The sequence below is a fragment of the Protopterus annectens genome, chromosome 15.part0, assembly GCF_019279795.1.
Source record: "Protopterus annectens isolate FY-2018-M chromosome 15.part0, PAN1.0, whole genome shotgun sequence".
In the NCBI taxonomy this organism is placed as follows: domain Eukaryota; kingdom Metazoa; phylum Chordata; order Ceratodontiformes; family Protopteridae; genus Protopterus; species Protopterus annectens.
The window spans coordinates 749,676,558-749,698,205 of NC_056749.1; the positions used below are offsets into that span (position 1 = coordinate 749,676,558).

General features: G+C 45.9%; 1 protein-coding gene across 1 annotated transcript in view; it reads left to right on the forward strand.

Annotated features, from left to right (window-relative positions):
• CSTF2 (cleavage stimulation factor subunit 2) overlaps nucleotides 1–21,648 on the forward strand; it is a 1,531,011-nt gene that overhangs the window by 199,684 nt on the left and 1,309,679 nt on the right. The window lies entirely within an intron of this gene.

The window sequence follows — 21,648 nt, forward strand, 5'->3', positions numbered from 1 at the left end:
CTTTGTGTATTCCTTGCTTAGGGCCTGAGCACGACGTTGTTGGCTGTCGCTCTTGTGCTAGATTTAATAAACGCACTATAAAGAGAAGGTTGGATTGTGCAAGGTTAGACTTTGGGAAGCGGTGCAACTATAAAATGCCGTCGGATGCTCCGGCGCTTCTTCAAGAAGCGCAAGGACAAGGCAGTTAAGCCTAGGCTAGAAGAACCGTCTGTACCAGACGCGGTTCTTTGGAGGTGTCGGTGGAGCCGGTGGCTCCACCGGAGGTTTCTTTGTGTTCCCAGGGTGAGACCTTATTATTGCAGGATGTGGCCTCTCAGGAGACTAGTCAGGCTGAGGGGGCTTCTCATCTTACTATACTTCCCTCCCTTCCCAAGGTGGCTAGGCCCTCTCCTTCTGTTTCAAAGGCTTCCCCCAGGGGCAGGCCAGGTTTGCCTTCAGTTGTTGTTACCCCTAGCTCCTCAGGTACTGTGCCCAAGAAGCATATGCTTAAAATGGCAGAAGATTTGATTACTTAGATTAGGGGTTCTATGCCCCCTCCTGATAAGAGACCTAGGGTGGATCCTGAGCTGGGGGGTTTTGAGCAGGCTTCTGATGTTTCAGAGTCTTGACTGAAGACTTGCAGGAGTACTCTCCTTATTCTGATTCTGATGTGGATGATTCTACTCCTTCTGCTACTCCTCCTGAGGATTTTTCTTTTTCAGAAACTCTTCATTCCATGAGGGAGCATTTTAAGTGGGAGGGTCAGGACTTCTCTGATTCCAGGAAAAGGCTTAGGGAATTTCTGTTTTTACCCCAGCATAGGCCTTTGGCTATACCTCCTGTTTTGGATGTAGTGGACTATGTTTTTACAGAAGCTTCTCTTAATCCTGATTCTTTGCCTCCTGCTCCTGTTAAGCCGGATAGGTATTACAGGGTGCCTGAAGCTCATAAGTATCTTTTTAAGAGTCCTAGGGCAGACCCAGAGACTGTTAGCCAGGGGCCTAAAGGTGTGAAGGCTTCTGTTGTTAAGAATCCGGTTCCTGCAGACAAGGAGACTAGGGCCTTGGATAGATGGGGAAAGAAAGTCTATACTTCTTCCACTCTTGCTATGAGGGCTCTGAATTGCCAGTTTCACATGTTGAAATACCAAAATTATCTCCTTTCACTATTGAAGTCTAAGATTGATGCTCTGGCAGTAGGTATTGATTGTAAGGAGTTGCAAGATTTAGTGCATGTTTCTGAACAGGTGGGTAAGCATTCTTTGCAATGTGGTTTTGATGCTGTACAGGCCTCGTCTAGGGTGGCTGCTACTGGGTCAGTCCTTCGCAGGCACGCCTGGCTGAGGGATCAGAATTTGTCTGAACATGTTAAGACAAGGATTTTAGATGCTCCTTTACAATCTGACGTGTTGTTTGGTCCTCCTGTTGAGACAGTCTTAAAGAAAATGGAAGACAAGGCTAAGTCTATGCAGACTGTTAAAGATTTTTTGCAGGTCCAGCCTCCAAAGTTTAGTAGAAATTAGCCTACTAAAGGGTGGACATATCCTTCTTATGGTTCACAGTCTAGGGGTAGATCTAGACGTGGTAAGGGCAGAGCTCAGGGCTCTTTCAGGCCTAGAACAGGGAGTTCTCCTGCACAGGCTTTGGGTGAGGGCAGGGGTCAGTCCTTTCGTCAGCAGACCCAATGACCTACCTTTTCAGCTGCCAGAGCCTGCTAGTCTGGCAGCACCTTTGGGAGGAAGGTTGGCACTTTTCAAAGAAAATTGGAGTTTAATTACCCAGGACAGATGGGTATTGGATATCATTCACCACGGCTACAGGTTTTATTTCCATACCTTGCCTCCTTTCAAAGGCATGCCAGACGTTCCTCCTCCACAAAGACTAGAGGCTCACAAACAGGTTTCTCTGTTGCTCCAACTAGGGGCCATACAGCCGGTCCCTCTGCCAGAAGTGGGCCTAGGATTTTATTCTCGCCTGTTCCTAGTACCAAAGAAGGGGAACACGTGGAGACCAATTTTGGATTTATCTATCCTCAACACTTATCTGGACATTCCCAAGTTCAAAATGTTGACGTTGCAGCAGCTTTTACCTCTGCTGGGCAAAGATCATTGGATGGTAACTTTGGATCTCAAGGAGGCTTACCTTCATGTTCCTATCAGACTAAGTTGCAGGAAGTATCTGCGTTTTCGAGCTGGGACTTCTCACTATCAGTTCTCTGCATTGCCCTTTGGCTTATCTACTGCGCCCAGAGTGTTCACGAAAGTTCTGGCTCCAGTGATAGCTTTCTTCAGACAAACAGGAATACAGATCTATCCTTATTTGGACGACTGCCTAATTCTGGCTCAAGGAAGAGGAGAGCTTCTTCATCATTTGGATTATGTGATAGCAGTGCTAAGATGCCTAGGGTATTCTGTGAACGAAATAAAGTCCAGTCTAGTACCCTCTCAAGACATGTGCTTTCTGGGTGTGAGACTGAATACAGCATCCCAGATGGCCTTTTAACCCCGGACAAACAAAAGAGTCTATCCCTTTACTTCCATCAACTATCTCATCAGTCCGGGCTGACTGCAAGGACAGTCCTTCAAGCCTTAGGGTTCATGGCGTCTTGTATTCTGGTGCTTCCCAATGCCAAACTGCATATGAGGAAGCTACAATGGTATCTCAAAAATGTATGGACACAGCACTGCCAGGATCTAGACACTGTCATTCCAATAATACCTTGCATTCAAAAGGAATTTTTGTGGTGGGCTCAGGAATGTCACCTAAACAAGGGACTCTCTGTGACCCGGCCAGAGGCGAGTCAGATTTTAACGACAGATGCCTCAGACAAAGCTTGGGGAGCTCATCTAAATGGAAAGTGGATACAAAACAAGTGGCCTGTCAGACTACAACATCTACATATCAACATGAAGGAGATGTTAGCAGTCCAGTTTGCATTAATTGCTTTCAAGGAATTGCTTCTTCCAGGACAGGTGTTGATTCTAACAGACAACACAACTGTCATGTGGTACATCAACAAGCAAGGGGGAACGATTCTTATCCACTATGCAGGCAAGCAATGATTTTGTGGGAGACTGCTCTCAGTTTACAGCTCAATCTTCAGGCAAGGTTTCTGCCAGGAGCACAGAACTCCTTAGCAGATGTGTTGAGCAGACAATTATGGATCCCCACGAGTGGAAATTGGATCCTCATGTATTTCAGAAATTGACAGTGTCATGGGGAACTCCAGACATAGATCTGTTCGCTTCTCCACTAAACCATCAGCTGCCAAAGTTTTGCACAAAAAGGTTTCATCCCACAGCTTGGAAAGTGGATGCTCTTTCTTTCAATTGGAGCAATCTTCATGTATATGCCTTTCCACCTCTGCCTCTCCTCCCAAAGGTACTTCTAAAGGTCAGACAGGACAAGCCAAGGATGATTTTATTAGCTCCGGATTGACCTCGACAGCACTGGTACCCATTACTGAGAAGTCTGGTACGGAAGCCTCCATGGCCTTTGCCTTCGATTCCACACCTGTTGTCGCAGGAGGACAGCCATTTGCTAAATGTCAAGCTTCACTCTCTGCACCTAACAGCCTGGCATATTCTGATTTGAACCAAAGTGGGCCTCCACTTCCTCAGCAAGTTTTGAATGTTATTTTGGAAGCTAGGAGGCCTAGTACAAGGAAAGTGTACGCAGACAAATGGAAGAGATTTTTGTTTTGGAGTGCAGCAAAAGATTTTGATGTTTCTGAGCCTAATTTGAGTGTGGCTCTTCAATATCTTACTGAGTTACTGGACAAAGGTTTGTCTTTCTCTTCTATTAAAGTTCATGCTGCAGCAATTTCAGCTCACTATGATTGCAACCCACCATTGTTTTCTCATCCTTTGTTCAAGCAATTTCTTAGAGGGGCAAAGAATATAAGACCCCCACGAAGAGCTCCTACTCCTGCTTGGGATCTCAATTTTGTGTTGGAGAAACTCACTCTACAACCTTTTGAGCCTGCAGCTACTGCTGAGTTGAAATATTTATCTTGGAAGACTGCTTTTTTGTTGGCCATTACCTCTGCAAGAAGGGTTTCTGAATTACAGGCCCTTATGGCAGTTGAGCCTTTCTTGATTTTCCATAAGGATAGGGTATCATTACGTACTAATCCTTCCTTTATGCCTAAGGTGGTTTCTAGTGTGGCTTTAAACCAAACTATTCATTTGCCTACTTTTTATGCAAATCCCCAAAATAAAGGGGAAAATATTTTGCACACTTTAGATGTCCACAGGCAGTTGCGTTATTATTTGGACAGAACTAAAGGGTTCAGGCAGTCTCTGCAGTTGTTTGTTTCTTTTGCCTCGAGTTCTCAGGGCAAGCCTGTATCAAACAAACTATTTCTAAGTGGATTGGGTTTTGCATTGCTTTCTGTTATTCCCATAATGGCAAGGAGATTCCAGCTGGGATTAGGCCTCATTCCACTAGGGCTACTGCCACTTCAACAGCTTTTTTGAGGGGAGTGGCAACCAAGGATATTTTGGAGGCAGCTACTTGGAGTTCTGTACATACTTTCTCTAGGCATTATCACCTGCCACTTTACTCTAAGTCCAGGGCTGGTTTTGCCACTTCTGTTTTGCAGGGCATTTTGGCAGCTCCTGCTTCCTTGTAGTTAGCCATCCTCCCTTACCTCTGCTTTGGGATTCTACCCAAGTGTTAGGACTGCAGCAATGTGAGATGAAGAACATAGTACAGTTTTGTACGTACCATAAATGTAGATGTTCGAAGATCCACATTGCTGCAGTCCAATTTACCCTCCCTCCTTCCCCTCTGTAGTTAGAGGCGGTTGTGTGGGTTGGGTTGTACATTTTGTGTATATTGTATATATTGTACATATAGTTAGTGCAGGGGTGGTTGGTTGGTTGTTTGCTGTCTTTTGGCTTTGACCTTTATTTTTAGGGTCTTCTGACATCTGGGGCAAGAAAAGACTGAGGATATGACGTCGGTCATGCGCATTTGTACCCTGACGTCCTGACGTCAGTCAAATGCGCCCTGACCGACGTCAGCCTTATACTTTGATATTCGGGCCGACCAAGGACAGCGGACTACCCAAGTGTTAGGACTGCAGCAATGTGGATCTTCGAACATCTACATTTATGGTAGGTACAAAACTGTACTTTATGCATTTATTGGCATTGAGTTTTAGACTGTGACTCTGGCACCAGATACTAGTCTGTGCCAGGCCATCTTGGAGGATGTTTTTGTCTTTGGTGGATTTTGTGATTGCACCTAGTTTGCAAATGTTCTTCGTGTTTCACTGTTGCAGTTATCACACTTGGGTTATCCTGCCAGGGGTAGCCCTCAGTCAGCCCAAATACCAGAGGCTTAGTATTTCTCGTCTGTTGCCGTCGCTTCAGGACTGACATCAGGTCATCAGTGGTATAAAAACAGGCAGCTGACACCATTACATCAGTCTTTCTTGCTGAGGAGCCCGAAGCAGAAGCAGTTCGAATGAGCGCCGGTTGGCCGCTACCTGAGTTTTTGTTTCCGAAATTGAAGTTGAGTTAAGTACCCCATTGGGGATCCTTTTTTCTTGCTCTAACCGATGTCAGAAAAATTTAACAATTGTCTCGCCTGTGGAAAGCAAATACCACACTGAGATTTCCATTCTTACTGCGTCACCTGTTTAGTCACAGACCACGACGTCCCTTGCTGCCGGTTTTGTGCTTTGTTCAATGCCCAAACTATTTGTCAGGCCCTTATTGTAGCTAAATTCTTTCACTGTCGCTCTCCTTATTCCGAAATGGCTTCGGCAAGCCATCCAACTACCGATCTTCAAAAAAAATGTAAGGATAAAGACAGAGACAGACTGCACAGGCCCAAAACTACCGACGACGCTTCCGTTAAGCTAGTCGTCAGTTTGCCGGTACTCAGTGAGGAGCTTTCGTAGCCCCTGATGCCCACTTCAAAGGATTCACAGGCCACTACCGAGACCCGTTCGGAGAATGGTATGCCACGAGACTCTTCTTTGACTACGGAACCTGCGGATGTCTCTACCTTGGATGGGTCCGGATCCGCTGTGCAGGCACCGGCTTCTGAGGAAGTTCTTCCCACTACCGATATTCAGCACAAACCGATGACTTTTTTTCGCGTCTTCAGATGTTCATCGTGTTTCACTGTTACAGTCATGACTGTAGGGTTCTCCCCTGCCGGCAGGCAGTCCTCGGTCGGCCAAAATCCCAAAGTCTGGGTCCGGCGTCGGCTGATCAGCCATGCTCCCTGACGTCAGAGCGCCAGGAGTACAAAGCTGACAGCCGACGCCATGTTCCCAGTCTTTCTTGCCGTGCGGTGATAGCAGTTCGCAAGTGCCAGTCGGCTGACTCCTGACAATTTTTATGAACAAACTTCAGTCCGAAGACTTTCTTCTCCTACTCAAAGCTAAGTACCCCGTTGGGGAAACTTTTTTCTTGCTCCAGTCCGATGTCAGAAAAAGTTAATTGTATTTCATGTGGGAAGCAAATACCTCATAAGGATTTTCATTCTTACTGTATTCCTTGCTTAGGCCCTGACCACGATGTAGCTAGTTGTCGGTTTTGTGCTAGATTCAATCAACGTACAATTAAACGAAGGTACGATTTTGCATTTCATTACTTCGGTAGGCGTTTTAATTACAAAATGTCGGATACGGTTCCTGCTACCGGAGTTCACAAACGACGCAAGGACAAAGACAGGCCTCAGAGGTCCAAATCAGACGATATCGTTCTGGCAGAGCCAGCTTCAGGTTCGGCCGTCAGTGAGGCGCCTTTGCAGCCCCTGTCGTCGGCCATTTTGGAACCGATGGCCGAAACGGACTCCCACGAGGAGCCAACTAGGCCTTTGAATATTTCTGTTGCAGGACCTTCGGACAATGCTCCTTCGGACAATGCTCCTTCAGATGGGTCCGTAGCTGCTGTGCAGGTACCGGCTTCCGAAGGGATTTTCAGGCCTACTCAGCTTTTAATAAAGGCAAAGCCAAAGACAAAGGCAAAGACTAGGGGAGGAGAGGACAGGTCGCAAGCTCATAGGAAACAGACTCAATGACTCCCTCTGTTGGGCTGCAGGAACTTCTTGCCTGGAAGCCCCTCTCGGAGGAAAACTTTCTCTTTTTCACCAAAATTGGACTCGTATAACCCAAGACAAGTGGGTTCTGGATGTGGTTTCAAGAGGTTACAAATTCCATTTTCATACCCTACCAAGGCCAAGCGGATGGCCAGATCTTCCAAAACATCAATGGACAGAGGCCTTAAACCAGGTGGAAGCTCTCTTGGCTATGAAAGCCATAGAACTAGTTCCACTTTCAGAGATGGGACAAGGTTTTTACTCGAGGCTCTTTCTAGTCCCCAGGAAGCAAAATTCATGGACCCATTCTGGATCTGTCAGTCTTGAACACTTTTCTAGAGATACCAAAATTCAAGATGCTTACTCTACAGCAGTTACTTCCAATGCTGACCAAAAATGCATGGATGGTAACTTTGGATTTAAAGGAGGCATATTTACACATTCCCATCAGGCAGGACTACAGAAAATACCTCAGGTTCAAGGCCGGATCGAGGCACTTTCAATTCTCTGCGTTGCCCTTTGGATTGTGTACTGCGCCCAGGGTCTTCATCAAATGCCTGGCTCCAGTAGTAGCTTATTGCAGACTCACGGAAATTCAAATTTACCCTTATCTGGACGACTGTCTTATTCAGGCAGACAGCAAGGATGTCTTACTCCAGCATCTACAGTTTGTTCAGAATCTTCTCAAGTTCCTGGGATTCACTGTAAACATAAAGTCAAATATGACACCCTCACAACAGAATTTTTCTGGGCGCTTCTCTAAACAGAACAACCCAGATGGCATTTCTGACATATGAAAAACAGTTTCAGCTGGCTTCAACTTTCAAAACCTTGGCAACTTTAACTCTGCTATCTGCAAGGAGATTCCTGCAGTCTTTGGGTTACATGGCCTCCTGCATCCTTCTCGTACCATATGCAAGACTACATATGAGGAAAATACAGTGGTACCTAAAAAGTGTATGGTCTCAGCATTGCCACAGTTTAGACATACTGATCTCCGTCCTGCCTTGTCTTCAAAAGGAATTCCTTTGGTGGTCCAAGGCATGTACTCTAAACAAAGGAAAACCCTTCTGTCTGCCTCCTGCCACTCGGATACTAACCACAGATGCCTCAGATTATGCATGGGGAGCCCATTTTCAGGGCAACTGTCTGCAGGGCCTTTGGACAAAGGATCAAAAGCATCTGCATATCAATTTAAAGGAAATATTAGCCGTTCAGAAAGCTCTGTTGGCCTTCAGGAATCTTTTACAACCAGGACAACTACTGATACAGACAGACAACACCACAGTTATGTGGTACATTAACAAGCAAGGGGGATCTCATTCCTACCCCTTTGCAGACTAGCCATGGATCTGTGGAACACAGCTCTAGCTTGCAATCTGGACCTTCAAGCTCAGTTTCTACCAGGAAAACAAAACTTCCTGGCAGTCTGAGCAGAAACCTTTCGGACCCAAACGAGTGGATGCTGGACACCAAAATATTCAAGATGATAACAGCAGTCTGGGGATGTCCTCACATAGACCTCTTTGCATCCCACCTCAATCATCAACTACAGATTTTTTGCACCAGGACTTTCCACGAACAAGCTTGGAAAGTGGATGCACTATCATTCAGTTGGAGAAACCTCTTGGGATATGCCTTTCCGCCTCTTCCTCTTCTTCCACGGGTATTACTAAACATCAAACAGGACGAGCCCAAGATGATAATCTTGCTGGCCCCAAATTGGCCTCCACAGTTTTGGTACCCAACTCTGAAAAACCTTTGTCTGGAGCCCCCTTGGGTTTTACCACAGACTCTGAACCTTCTGTCCCAACACCAGGGTCAGGTTCTACACTCCCATGTCAGAACTCTCAGCCTGGCGGCCTGGTTAATCCAGGGTCTTTGATTCATTCTCTCCTACCCAAGCAGGTTATGGATGTCATTTTAGAAGCTAGACGTCCTAGCACTAGAAAATCTTATGCAGGAAAATGGAAAAGATTTTGTTCCTGGATGCAGGCTCAGGATTCTGATCCTCTTCTTCTTAACATTCCTTTGATTTTACTTTACCTGACAGACCTCTTACATAAGGGTCTCTCTTTCTCTTCCATTAAGATACATGCCTCTGCTATTTCTGCTCATTATAATACAGACCCTCCAATCTTTTACCACCAGCTCATGAGACAGTTTCTCAGAGGAGCTAAGAACTTAAGGCCCCCTAGATCTCCTCCCATTCCTGCTTGGGATCTCAACTATGTTTTGGAAAAGCTCACCTTACCTCCTTTTGAGCCTGCTGCCTCTTCTGACATCAAGTTTTTATCTTGGAAAACAGCCATCCTGTTAGCTCTGACCTCTGCCAGGAGAGTTTCAGAGTTGCAAGCTCTTATGGCTGTGGAACCTTATATTATTTTTCATCAAGACAGGGTGTCTTTAAGGACTAATCCTACTTTCATGCCTAAGGTGGTTTCCTACAGGGAGAACCCTACAGTCATGACTGCAACAGTGAAGACACTCGTGTACACTTACCATAAATGTAGATGTTCAACTGTACTTTCTTTCTAAAACTACCATGTTTCTAAGGCCTAGAGTATGAGCTACGCCTAAAACACCGATGACCCAAACTCAAGCGCCTGCTTCCTTGCCACAGTCACAGATGCTTAAAATGGCGGAAGACCTTATCATGCTGATTAGGGGAAGCCAGCCTTCCCCTGCTAAAAGGAAAAGAGACTTGTCCCCAGCAGCTTTATCTGACCAAGAATCCGACAACTGTGAGGTTTATGATTCTGAAGACATGCCCTTATCTGCTTATGAGGATTCAGATGTAGAGGAATCCATTCCTTCTGCTTCTCCTCCAGAGGATTTTTCTTTTGGTGAAACCCTACATACTTTGAGAGAGCATTTCCATTGGGAATGCCAGGATTACCCACAGTCCAAAAAGAGACTCTGGGAATTTTTAGATTTACCACAGCACAGACCCTTTGCTATCCCTCCTGTTCTGGATGTTGTGGATGATGTCTTTATGGAATCCAGCCTTACTCCTGATACTTTACCTCATACTCCCAGGAAACCTGACCGGTACTACAGAGTCCCTGACTCACACAAATTTCTTTTCAAGAATCCTACTGCTGACCCAGAGGTCATCTCCCAAGGACCTAAAAGAATAAAAGCAACTACAGCTATGAATCACACTCCCTCGGACATGGATTCCCGAGTGTTAGACAGATGGGGGGAAAAAATATACACCTCTGCATCTCTTGCCATTAGAGCATTAAATTTTCAGTTCTACATGCTGAAATACCAGCAGCATACTATGGAACTTATTAAGCAAAAATTGTCTACCTTCCCTGACTGTGCAGAAAATAAAGAATTACAGGAGCTTATGCATTCTGCAAGCCAAGTCAGCAAGCATACCCTGAAATGTGGGTTTGACGCCCTAAAAGCATCTTGCAGGGCAGCAGTGACAGGTTCTGTACTTAGAAGGCATGCCTGGCTTAAGGAACAGACCTTGCCAGACCATGTAAAATCAAAATGATTGGACGCTCCTCTGAACAAAGACAACCAAAGCAGAAGAGGTTTTAAAAAAGATGGAAGAAAAAGCTAAGTCTATGCAGACAGTCAAAGATTTTTTGCAAGTACAGCCTCCAAGATTGCCCCTCAAAACATTGGTCCTTTCCAGCCCCCTCAAGGCCATCTCAGACTAGACCTAGGGGAAGCAGACCCCTCCAGACAGCAGTCTCAGGTTATGGAGGAAAACTTGCCTACCATGCAAAAAACTGGGCCTCCATCAAAAACGATTGATGGGTCCTCAACGTAGTATCCCAGGGGTACAAAAATGTTATTTCCACACACTGCCAGCCCCAAAAGGGTTCTCAGATTTTCCTCCAAGCCAGTGGGCAGAGGCGCAAAACCAAGTTCAGTCCCTTCTCTCCATAGGGGCAATTCATCCTTTTCCTGCAGAACAGATAGGCCAGGGTTTTTATTCCAGACATTTCCTGGTACCCAGTAAAGAGGGCACGTGGTGCCCAATCTTAGATCTATCCATTCTAAACACCTTCTTGGTTGTACCAAAATTCAAAATGCTCACCCTACAGCAGCTTCTCCCTATGCTGCCCAAAGATGCCTGGTTAGTCACCCTAGACCTAAGGAGGCCTATCTGCATATCCCAATCAGGGACTCCTGCAGGAAATTTCTACATTTCATGGCAGGATCTATGCATTGTCGGATGTTCAAAGTGTTTCACTGTTGCAGTTCTTACAAAATGGATTATCCGGCTCCCGGTAGCCCACAGTCTGCCAGAATACTGATGCCATTTTCTCAGTCTTACTTACCGCAGAGCCCAAAGCAGAAGGATTTTGCACGAGTACCTGTCGGCCGAGTACTTTTTGTATTCAGACTGCTTAGTTGAAGACATCCTCAGATAAGTAACCCCGTTGGGGATCTCTTTTCTTGCTTTAACGAATGTCAGAGGAAGTTAATAACTGTCTTGCCTGTGGAAAACAGATTCCGCACCATGATTTTCAGTCCTATTATATTACTTGTTTGGGCCTTGAGCACGACGTCCCTAACTGTGATGTTCTTCGTGTTTCACTGTTGCAGTCATTACACTTGGGTTATCCTGCTGGCAGGCTACCCTCAGTCGGCCAGAATTCCAAAGTCTAGGTCTGGCATCGGTTGCTGTCGCCTCTTCCCTGACGTCCGTGCGCCAGGAGTATAAAAGATGCAGCCGACGCCATTTTCTTCAGTCTTTCTTGCCGCGCGGTGCCCGAAGCAGAAGCAGTTCGCAAGTGCCGGTCGGCCGACTCCTGATATTTTCGTGTTCGAATTTCAGATCCGAAGTAGTCTTTAAATGCTAAGTACCCTGTTGGGGAAAACTTTTTCTTGCTCCAGACCGATGTCAGAAAAAGTTAATTGTATTTCTTGTGGGAAGCAAATACCTCCTAAGGATTTTCATTCTTACTGTATTCCTTGCCTAGGCCCTGACCACCACGTTGCTTGTTGTCGGTTTTGTGCTAGATTTAACCAGCGCACTATAAAGCGCCGGAACGTTTTTGCTTTTCACTATTTTGGCAGATTTAACTACACGAAGCCGTCTGATAGCCAACCGACTACCGCAATTCACAAGAAATGCAAAGAAAAAGAAAATGACAGGCATCCGAGGTCTAAAACAGAAGATGAGGCTTCTTCTAAGCCAGTCGCCAGTTCGCCGGCTCTCAGTGAGGCGCTTTCGCAGTCCCTGACGCCCGCTACTTTGGACCCGCAGGCCGCTACAGACTCCCACGTGGAGTCGCCTAGGCCGCTGGAAGCTCAAGGTATTGGACCTTCGGAAACTATTCCCTCAGATGGGTCCGGAGCCGCTGAGCAGGCATTGGCTTCTGAGGGTGTTTTCAGACCTACTCAATTATACATTAAAGCGACTTCAGCTACAAAGGCAAAGACTAAAGCATCTTTGAAGACGAAGAAACAAGTACAACAGCCTCATGGTCAGGCCTCCATGCCCAAAAAACAAATGCTCAAAATGGCCGAAGACTTAATTACTTTGATCAGGGGTTCCCATCCCCCTCCTGATAAGAGGCCTAGGCAAGAGACAGAATATAAATCTTCAGATCAGGTTTCCATTTCTTCAGATTCCTCTTCTGATCAGGAATACTCTCTTCCTCCCTATGAGGATTCTGATGCTGAAGAATCTATCCCTTCAGCCTCTCCTCCTGAGGATTACTCTTGGGGAAACCTTGCATACCATTAGGGAACATTTCCACTGGGAGAGTCAAGATTATTCTGAATCTAAGAAAAGGCTCAGGGACTTCCTTTTATTCCCACAACACAGGCCCCTAGCTATTCCGCCTGTGTTAGGCATTGTAGATAATGTATTTTCAGTGTCCAGTCTGACCCCTGACTCCTTACCTCAAGCTCCTGTTAAGCCGGACAGGTACTACAGGGGTGCCTGACTCTCATAAATTCCTTTTCAAGAACCCTGCTGCTGACCCAGAAACTATTTCTCAGGGTCCCAATGGGGTCAAGGCATCCACTGCAAAAAACCCTACCCCCTCCGACAGGGATTCTAGGGCATTAGACAGATGGGGAAAGAAGATTTACACATCTTCTACCTTGGCTATAAGGGCTTTAAATTGTCAGTTTCATATGCTCAAATATCAGCAATATATTATGTCACTGCTTAAACAGAAAATGTTGATAAATTCTGAAGGTGCAGAAAACAAAGAAATGCAGGATTTATTGCATGCAGCTGAGCAAGTTGGAAAGCATACTTTGCAATGTGGTTTTGATTCCTTGGAGGCCTCCTGCAGGACCGCTGACATGGGTGCTGTCATTAGGAGTCATGCTTGGTTAAAGGAACAAAATTTACCAGATCATGTTAAAGTAAAATTATTAGATGCTCCATTACAGCATGATACTTTGTTTGGTGTTAAAGCAGAAGAGGTGTTAAAGAAAATGGAGGACAAAGCTAAATCTATGCAAACAGTCAAGGATTTCTTACAGGTACAGCCTCCATGATTTAGCAGACACTGGCCTACAAAGAATTGGTCCTTTCCAGTGTCAGACAGACCACAAAGGGGCAGATACAGACCCCCAAGAGGCAGATCCCAGCCCCAAGGTTCATACAGGCCTAAACAATGAGGTGCTTCTACCTCCAGAAGGGGAGAAGACAAATCACAGCCTTACAGGAAACAGTCCTAATGACTCCCCCCTGCCTGCGCCAAGCACTTGGCTTCTGACAGCACCTTTAGGGGGAAAACTAGCACTTTTTTCTCCAAATTGGCACATAATAACCCAGGACAAATGGGTCTTAGACATAGTGGCAAGGGGCTACAAGTTTCACTTTCATACCCTGCCAAGGGCAAACGGTTGGCCAGACCTACCAAAAAAACAATGGCAGAGGCACAAAAACAAGTCTCATCCCTCATGGACATGAGGGCCATTCAACAAGTACCGGAACAAGACAAGGAACAAGGATTTTATTTAAGACTGTTCTTGGTACCCAGAAAGGACAAAGCCTGGAGACCAATACTGGACCTATCTATTCTAAACACATGTCTGGATATACCAAAATTCAAAATGTTGACCTTGCAGCAGCTTCTGCCCATGCTGGGCAAGAAAGCTTGGCTTGTGACTTTAGACCTAAAAGAGGCATACCTGCATGTCCCAATCAGACAAACATGCAGAAGATACCTCAGATTCAAAGCTGGCTCAATGCACTACCAATTCTCTGCACTGCCCTTTGGCTTATCTAATGCGCCCAGGGTCTTCACAAAGTGCCTGGCACCAGTAATTGCATTTTGCAGACAGAGGAATACAAATATATCCTTACTTGGACGACTGCCTCATACAAGCAGAGAACATGGACATTCTACTACAGCATCCGGCGTTTGTAAAGAGATTACTACCATGCCTAGGGTACACAGTCAACGAACAAAAATCAAAACTAGTACCCTCTCAAGAGATAATATTCCTGGGTGCAAGCTTAAATACAACTGCCCAGATGGCTTATCTCACACCAGACAAACAAAGGCAACTGACTACCTATTTCAAACTTTTGGCAACAAAGGCCCGGTTAACTGCAAGAAAAATTCTGCAGGCTTTGGGCTTTATGGCATCCTGCATTCTACTAATTCCATATGCAAGACTGCATATGAGGAAACTTCAATGGTACCTAAAAAGTGTTTGGACTCAGCATTGCCACAGCCTGGAAACAATAATTACTCTCATTTCCTGCCTGCAACAGGAGTTTCGATGGTGGGCGAAGGCCTGTCGCCAGAACAAGGGACAGCCATTCACCTTACTCCCAGCCAGACAGACATTGACAACGGATGCATCAGATTATGCCTGGGGGGCACACATGGCAGGAAGATGTATTCAAGGCACATGGTCCGCCAACCAAATGCATCTACATATCAATCAAAAAGAGATGCTAGCTGTTCAGAATGCCCTGACAGCCCTCAAGGACCTACTTCATCCGGGACAACTACTGATAGACAGACAATACCACAGTCATGTGGTACATAAGCAGAGAGGCACTCATTCTTGCCCCCTTTGCTGACTAGCCATGACTTTGTGGGACACAGCATTGACTTACCAAGTACATCTGCAGGCACAATTCCTGCCAGGAAAGATAAATACTCTGGCAGATGAACTAAGCAGAAACCTCATGGATCCCCACGAGTGGAAATTGGATCCACAAGTCTTCAGCATGATAAGGAAATGGAGATGCCCGGATATAGATCTATTTGCCTCACCTCGCAACTACCAAATAAAGAGATTCTGCACAAGGACTTATCACAGACAAGCATGGAAAGTGGATGCCGTATCTTTCAGCTGGAAAAACTTAACAGTATATGCCTTTCCTCCACTGCCTCTCCTCCCCAAGGTACTCCTAAAGGTCAAACAAGAGAAGCCAAAAATTATACTGATTGCCCCAGACTGGCCCCTCCAGTACTGGTATCCAATCCTAAGGAACTTGTCTCAATGCCCAGCCTAGTCCTTACCTCAAATACCTCACCTACTGTCCCAACAAAACAATCAGATCCTGCACAGCCATCGCAAGACCTTAAATCTGGCAGCATGGCAGATAATGTAGTCATACAAAACGCACTTCTCACTAAAGCGGTGATGGATGTCATTTTGGAGGCCAGGAGGCCTAGTACTAGAAAATCCTATGCTGGAAAATGGAAGAGATTCTGTTTCTGGAACCAGGCACAAGGAATTGACACAGCAGTACCAAATATTCCTCAGATTTTGCAGTACTTTACTGAGATGCCGGACAAAGGCCTATCCTTTTCATCAATTAAAATTCATGCCTCTGCCATTTCAGCTCATTACAACACAGAGCCACCAATTTTTTCTCATCCTTTGTTAAGGCAATACCTCAGAGGAGCCAAAAACTTAAGGCCTCCAATGAGATCACCAATACCTGCATGGGACCTCAATTATGTTTTGGAAAAACTCACTCTGCCCCCTTTTGAGCCAACCGCTACAGCTGATATAAAATTTTTATCTTGGAAAACAGCTCTGCTCCTAGCAATAACCTCTGCAAGGCGAGTCTCAGAGCTACAGGCACTCATGGCTGTGGAACCTTTTATCATTTTTTATCCAGACAGGGTTTCTCTGATAACAAACCCGACATTTATGCCTAAGGTAGTATCCAGTGTGGCCCTTAACCAAACTATTCATCTGCCTACTTTTTATCCAAACCCACAGAATAAGGGGGAGAGAATTCTGCATTCTTTGGACATACACAGACAGCTACGCTTCTACTTGAACAGAACCAAAGCTTTCAGAAAGACTGAGCAACTACTAGTGGCATATGCTGCAGGATCACAAGGAAAGGCCATTTCAAAGCAGACTATCTCAAAGTGGATAGGCCACTGCATTCGTTTCTGCTATTCACAACATGGCAAGCCAGTGCCTAAGGGCATTAGGCCACATTCAACCAGAGCAGCAGCCACTTCAGCAGCCTTCTTCAGGTGAGTACCAACCAAAGACATTTTAGAGCCTGCTACCTGGAGTTCAGTGCACACATTTACAAAGCACTATCATTTGCCACTCTACTCTAAATCCAGGGCAGGCTTTGCCACTGCAGTTTTGCATGGCCTCATAGCCGCTCCTAATGCTATTTAGCTCCAGCCTCCCATCCATAGCTTTGGGATTCAACCCAAGTGTAATGACTGCAACAGTGAAACACGAAGAACATAGTACAGTTGTGTACACTTACCATAAATGTAGATGTTTGAGTGTATTCACTGTTGCAGTCCAGGTTACCCACCCACCACCCCCCATCTCTTTGCTGGAACTTATCTACACTTCTCTAATCTATACAACCTATGTGGTGTATTTGCTTGTAGATGAAGGTATTATATTTTTTTGGTGCATGCATGTTATATTGGCATATTTTTAGCCTACCCTTTTGGGGGCACCTGACATCTGGGGCAAGAAAAACTGAAGAAAATGGCATCGGCTACATCTTTTATACCCCTGGCGCAGTGACGTCAGGGAAGAGGTGACAGCAGCCGACGCCGGACCTAGACTTTGGAATTCAGGCCGACTGAGGGTAGCTTGCCAGCAGGATAACCCAAGTGTAATGACTGCAACCGTGAATACACTCGAACATCTACATTTATGGTAAGTGTACACAACTGTACTTTCTCTGTGGTTCTTTCAACCCACGTACTATACGTCGTAGAGCTAGGATCTTGTTCAAGCATTTTGGAGTTTGGCGTAAGTTTGTCGGTATGGCGTCTTCTGGTCTCCTGACTTCATATGTTCTTAAGAAGTGCAAGGATAAGGGCTGCGACAGGCTAAGGGTCAAATTAGCTGACGACGTCCTTGTTAAGTTGGTTGTTGGCCTAGCGGTAGTCAGTGAGGCGGGTCCTTTGCCCCTGCAGTCCACGGATGTTCAGCAGCAGGTGTCTGCGGGGACCTTTCCTGAGTCCTCCATACCCCAGACTTCCACTTCGTCTTCTGACCCTCTGCCAGACTCAGCATCTGATGGATCCGGAGCCACTAAACAGGCGCTGGTATCTAAGGCTTCTTTTCTTCGCCCGGAGTCCATATCCAGACCGACTACCTTGATTCAGACTTCTGTGGTGGCTAGGCCTCCTGAGTCCCTCCGGCTTTCTAGCAGGCCTTCCAGCCGAAAATCTACTCCAAAGCAGGCGCCTGCCTCCCCTCAAATGCCTCCGTTTCAGATGATTAAAATGGCTAGTGATCTCTTGACTGTTATCAGGGGCTCTCAGCCACATCCTTCTAAGAGGGCCAGGGAATTGTCCCAGAAGTTTTGTCTGCCTCTGACTCTGTGGTTTCCATGTGGTTTCCATCAACTCTGCTGATGAAGAGGGAAACTCTCAGCTTTTTCTGGTTTTGAGGATTCTGATGCAGAAGACTCAATCCCTTCTGCCTCCCTCCAGAAGATTATTCTTTTGGAGATGCTCTGAATACTCTTAGGTAGCATTTTAAATGGGAATGTCAGGACTACCCTCAGTCTAAGAAACGGATTAGGGAATTCTTGGATTTGCCACAGCATAAGCCTTTGGCTATTCCTCCTGTTTTGGAAGTTTTTGATTATGTTTTCATGGAGAATTCTTTGACTCCTAATTCTGTTCCTCCTGCTTCCAGAAAGCCTGACAGGTATTACCTGATTCTCATCGGTTTCTTTTCAAGAATCCTACTTCTGATCCAGAGGTTGTTTCTCAGGGCCCTAAGGGTGTTAAAGCCACGGTTGCTAAAAATTCTGTTCCTTCTGACAGGGAATCTAGGGCATTGGATAGATGGGGTAAAACTGTTTATACTTCTTCCATCATGGCTGTTAGGTCTGTTAATTGTTTTTTTCATATGCTTAAGTATCAGCAGCATACTTTGGAGGCTATTAAAGCTAAAATTGCTGGTGTTCTTTCCCTGATAGAGAGTAAGGACATGCAAAATTTATTGAATTATGCGACTCTTGTCACTAAACATTCTCTACATTGTGGTTTTGACACACTGGAGGTTTCTTGCAGGGCAGCAGCTACTGGTTCTGTCATTAGAAGACATGCTTGGCTCAGGGAACAGCCCCTTTCTGAACCTGTCAAGTCGAAATTACTCAATGTGCCTTTGCACAAGGACAGTCTTTTTGGTAGCAAAGCAGAAGAGATGTTGAAAATGTTGGAGGATAAGGCCAAATCTATGCAAACTGTTAAGGACTTTCTGCAAGTTCAGCCTCCTCGTTTTAGTAGACATTACCCTTCTAAGAATTGGTCTTTTCCTGACTCTAGTAAACAGGGTCACACTACGCCTACGGGTTACAGGTCTTCTAGGGGACAAACTTCCTCACCTCAAAAGGCTAAACACTGGCATGCTTCCTCTTCAGAGTCGGGGAGTTCTAAGCAGACTTCCCAGAGCAAACATTCCCAATGACTCCGGCCTTCCCCTGCCTGCCTCTGCGGGCCCAGGGTTTCCTTTGGGGGGGGGGAGGTTAGCCATTTTTGAATGTCTGGTTCACCATCACAGATGACAAATGGGTGCTCAAAATAGTATCCCAAGGCTACAAGTTCTCTTTCACACCTTCCCTGTCCACCAAGGATACCCATATACCCCCCAAATCAAAGGGCAGAAGCAGAAAAACAAGTTTCTTCTTTGCTAAACCTGGGAACAATAGAGCCATTTCCTGCACTACCGATAGGCCATGGTTTCTACTCAAGACTTTTCCTGGTTCCCAAAAAAGGGGGCACCTGGCACCCTATTCTGGATTTGTCCATTCTGAACACTTTTCTGGTGATTTCCAAATTCAGAATGCTCACTCTTCAGCAGTTGCTGCCAGTGCTGGCCAAGGATTCCTGACAGGTGACTTTGGATCTCAAAGAAGTTCATCTGCACATCCCAGTAAGGGAAAGCTGCAGGCAGTTCCTTCGCTGCAGGCAGTTCCTTTGCTGCAGGCAGTTCTTTCGCTGCAGGCAGTTCCTTCGCTTCAGGGCGGGGAAGGCACTTCCAGTTCTCTGCACTGCCCTTTGGCTTATCTACTGCTCCCAGAGTTTTTACAAAATGCCTGGCTTCAGTCATTGCTTTTTGCAGGCAAAGAAGCATTCAAATTTACCCTTACTTGGACGATTGTCTTATTCAGGCAAACTCTCCAGAGCAACTTCTAAAGGATTTGGACTTTGTAAAGAACCTTCTCATATCTTTGGGCTTACACCATCAATGAAAAGAAGTCAAAATTGGTACCCACCAGGGAGATTGTATTCCTAGGAGCGAGCCTGAACACAGCCGTCCAGATGGTATTCCTCCCTCAAGAGAAACAAATGGATCTTTCGAATTATTTCAAAAATTTGGCAAGCATGACTCAGCTCTCTGCAGGGCAATTCCTGCAAGCCCTGGTATTCATGGCTTCATGTATTCTGATGATTCCATATGCCAGACTACATATGAGGAAAATACAGTGGTACCTCAAAAACCTTTGGTGTCATCACACTCAGGATTTGGACTTGATACTTCCTCTGATTCCTTGTCTGCAGGCATAGTTCCTTTGGTGGGCGACGGCCTGTGCACAGAACAAAGGCCTGCCTTTCTGTCCACCTCCTGTCAGCCAGACTCTTATCCACAGATGCCTCGGACTACGCTTTGGGAGTACATCTATAGGGCAGATGCATTTAGGGGACTTGGAACTCTCAACAGGTTCATTTGCACATAATTCTGAAGGAATTGATGGCAGTCCAGCAGGCCTTGATGGCTTTCAAGCATCTTCTCTCTCCTGGTACTCTTCTGGTCAGGACAGACAACACCACAATTATGTGGTACATCAGCAAGCATGGAGGGACTCGCTCTTACCCCCTGTGCAGACAAAGCATGATACTATGATCCATAGCAGCTTCCATGGGCATTCATCTGATAGCTCAGTTTCTTACAGGGAGGCTCAACACCTTGGCAGACCGGTTGAGCAGCAGGTCCTGGATCCGCAAGAGTGGAAACTAAACAAGACCATCTTCTATCCCATCATTCAGTGTTGGGGCACTCCCCAGGTGGAGCTCTTCTCATCTCATTTCCAGCCAACCTTCTTCCAACCTTTTGCACCAGGGATCATCACAACAAAGCTTGGAAAGTGGATGGCTCTGTTCTTCCTCCTGGACACAGCTCTTGATCTATGCATTCCCTCCAATGCCTCTTCTTCCCAGAGTGCTGTTAAAGATAAGGGACGAAAAACCAAGGGCCATCATCATAGCTCCAGACTGGCCCAGACAACATTGATATCCACTAGTTCGCAGACTCTCCCAGTCTCAGCTTTGGCATCTTCCCCTGATACCAGATCTTTTGGTTCAGGAGGGGGGAAAAATTCTGCATCCTCATCTTCAGCTTCTGCATTTGGCAGCTTGGCTCATAATTTAAACCTTTCCCAACAGGTGGTTGAGGTCCTTCATGAGGCCTAGCACTAGGAAATCTTACGCAGGTAAGTGGAAAAGATTCTCCATTTGGATGCGGACTAGAGGGGAAGACCCTGCTCGACCTACTCTTCCTCTTATTCTTGAGTATCTGGCAGGCTTGTTTAATGGTGAACTTTCCTTTTCTTCTATCAAGATCCATGTTTCAGCTGTTTCTGCTCATTGTTCCTTTGAGCATCCCATTTTCTCCCATCCCTTGATGAAACAGTTCCTTAGGGGGGGGGGGGGCTAGCAATTTAAAGCCTCCCAGAAGGGCACCTACTCCTGCTTGGGATCTCAATTTTGTTCCTGAGAAACTTACTCTGCCTCCTTTTGAACCAGATGCCTCAGCAGACCTGAAGTTTCTCTCCTGGAAAACTGCCTTTCTTTTGGCTATTATTTCAGCTAGAAGAGTTTCTGAGCTGCAGGCCTTAATGGCAGTAGAGCCTTTTATCTTCCATGTGGATCGGGTTTCTCTTCGAACTAATCCCTCCTTTATGTCTAAGGTGGTTTCTAGCCTGCCTCTTAACCAGTCTATCCACCTGCCTACCTTCTTCCCTAATCCTCAAAATAAAGGGGAAAGGTTACTGCATTCCCTGGATGTGCATAGACAGCTTAGACTTTACCTGGATAGGACTAAACCTTTTCGAAAGTCGGATCGGTTGTTGGTCAGTTTTGCTGCTGGAGCTCAGGGCAAAGCTATTTCTAAACAGACCATTTCTAAGTGGATTGCTCATTGT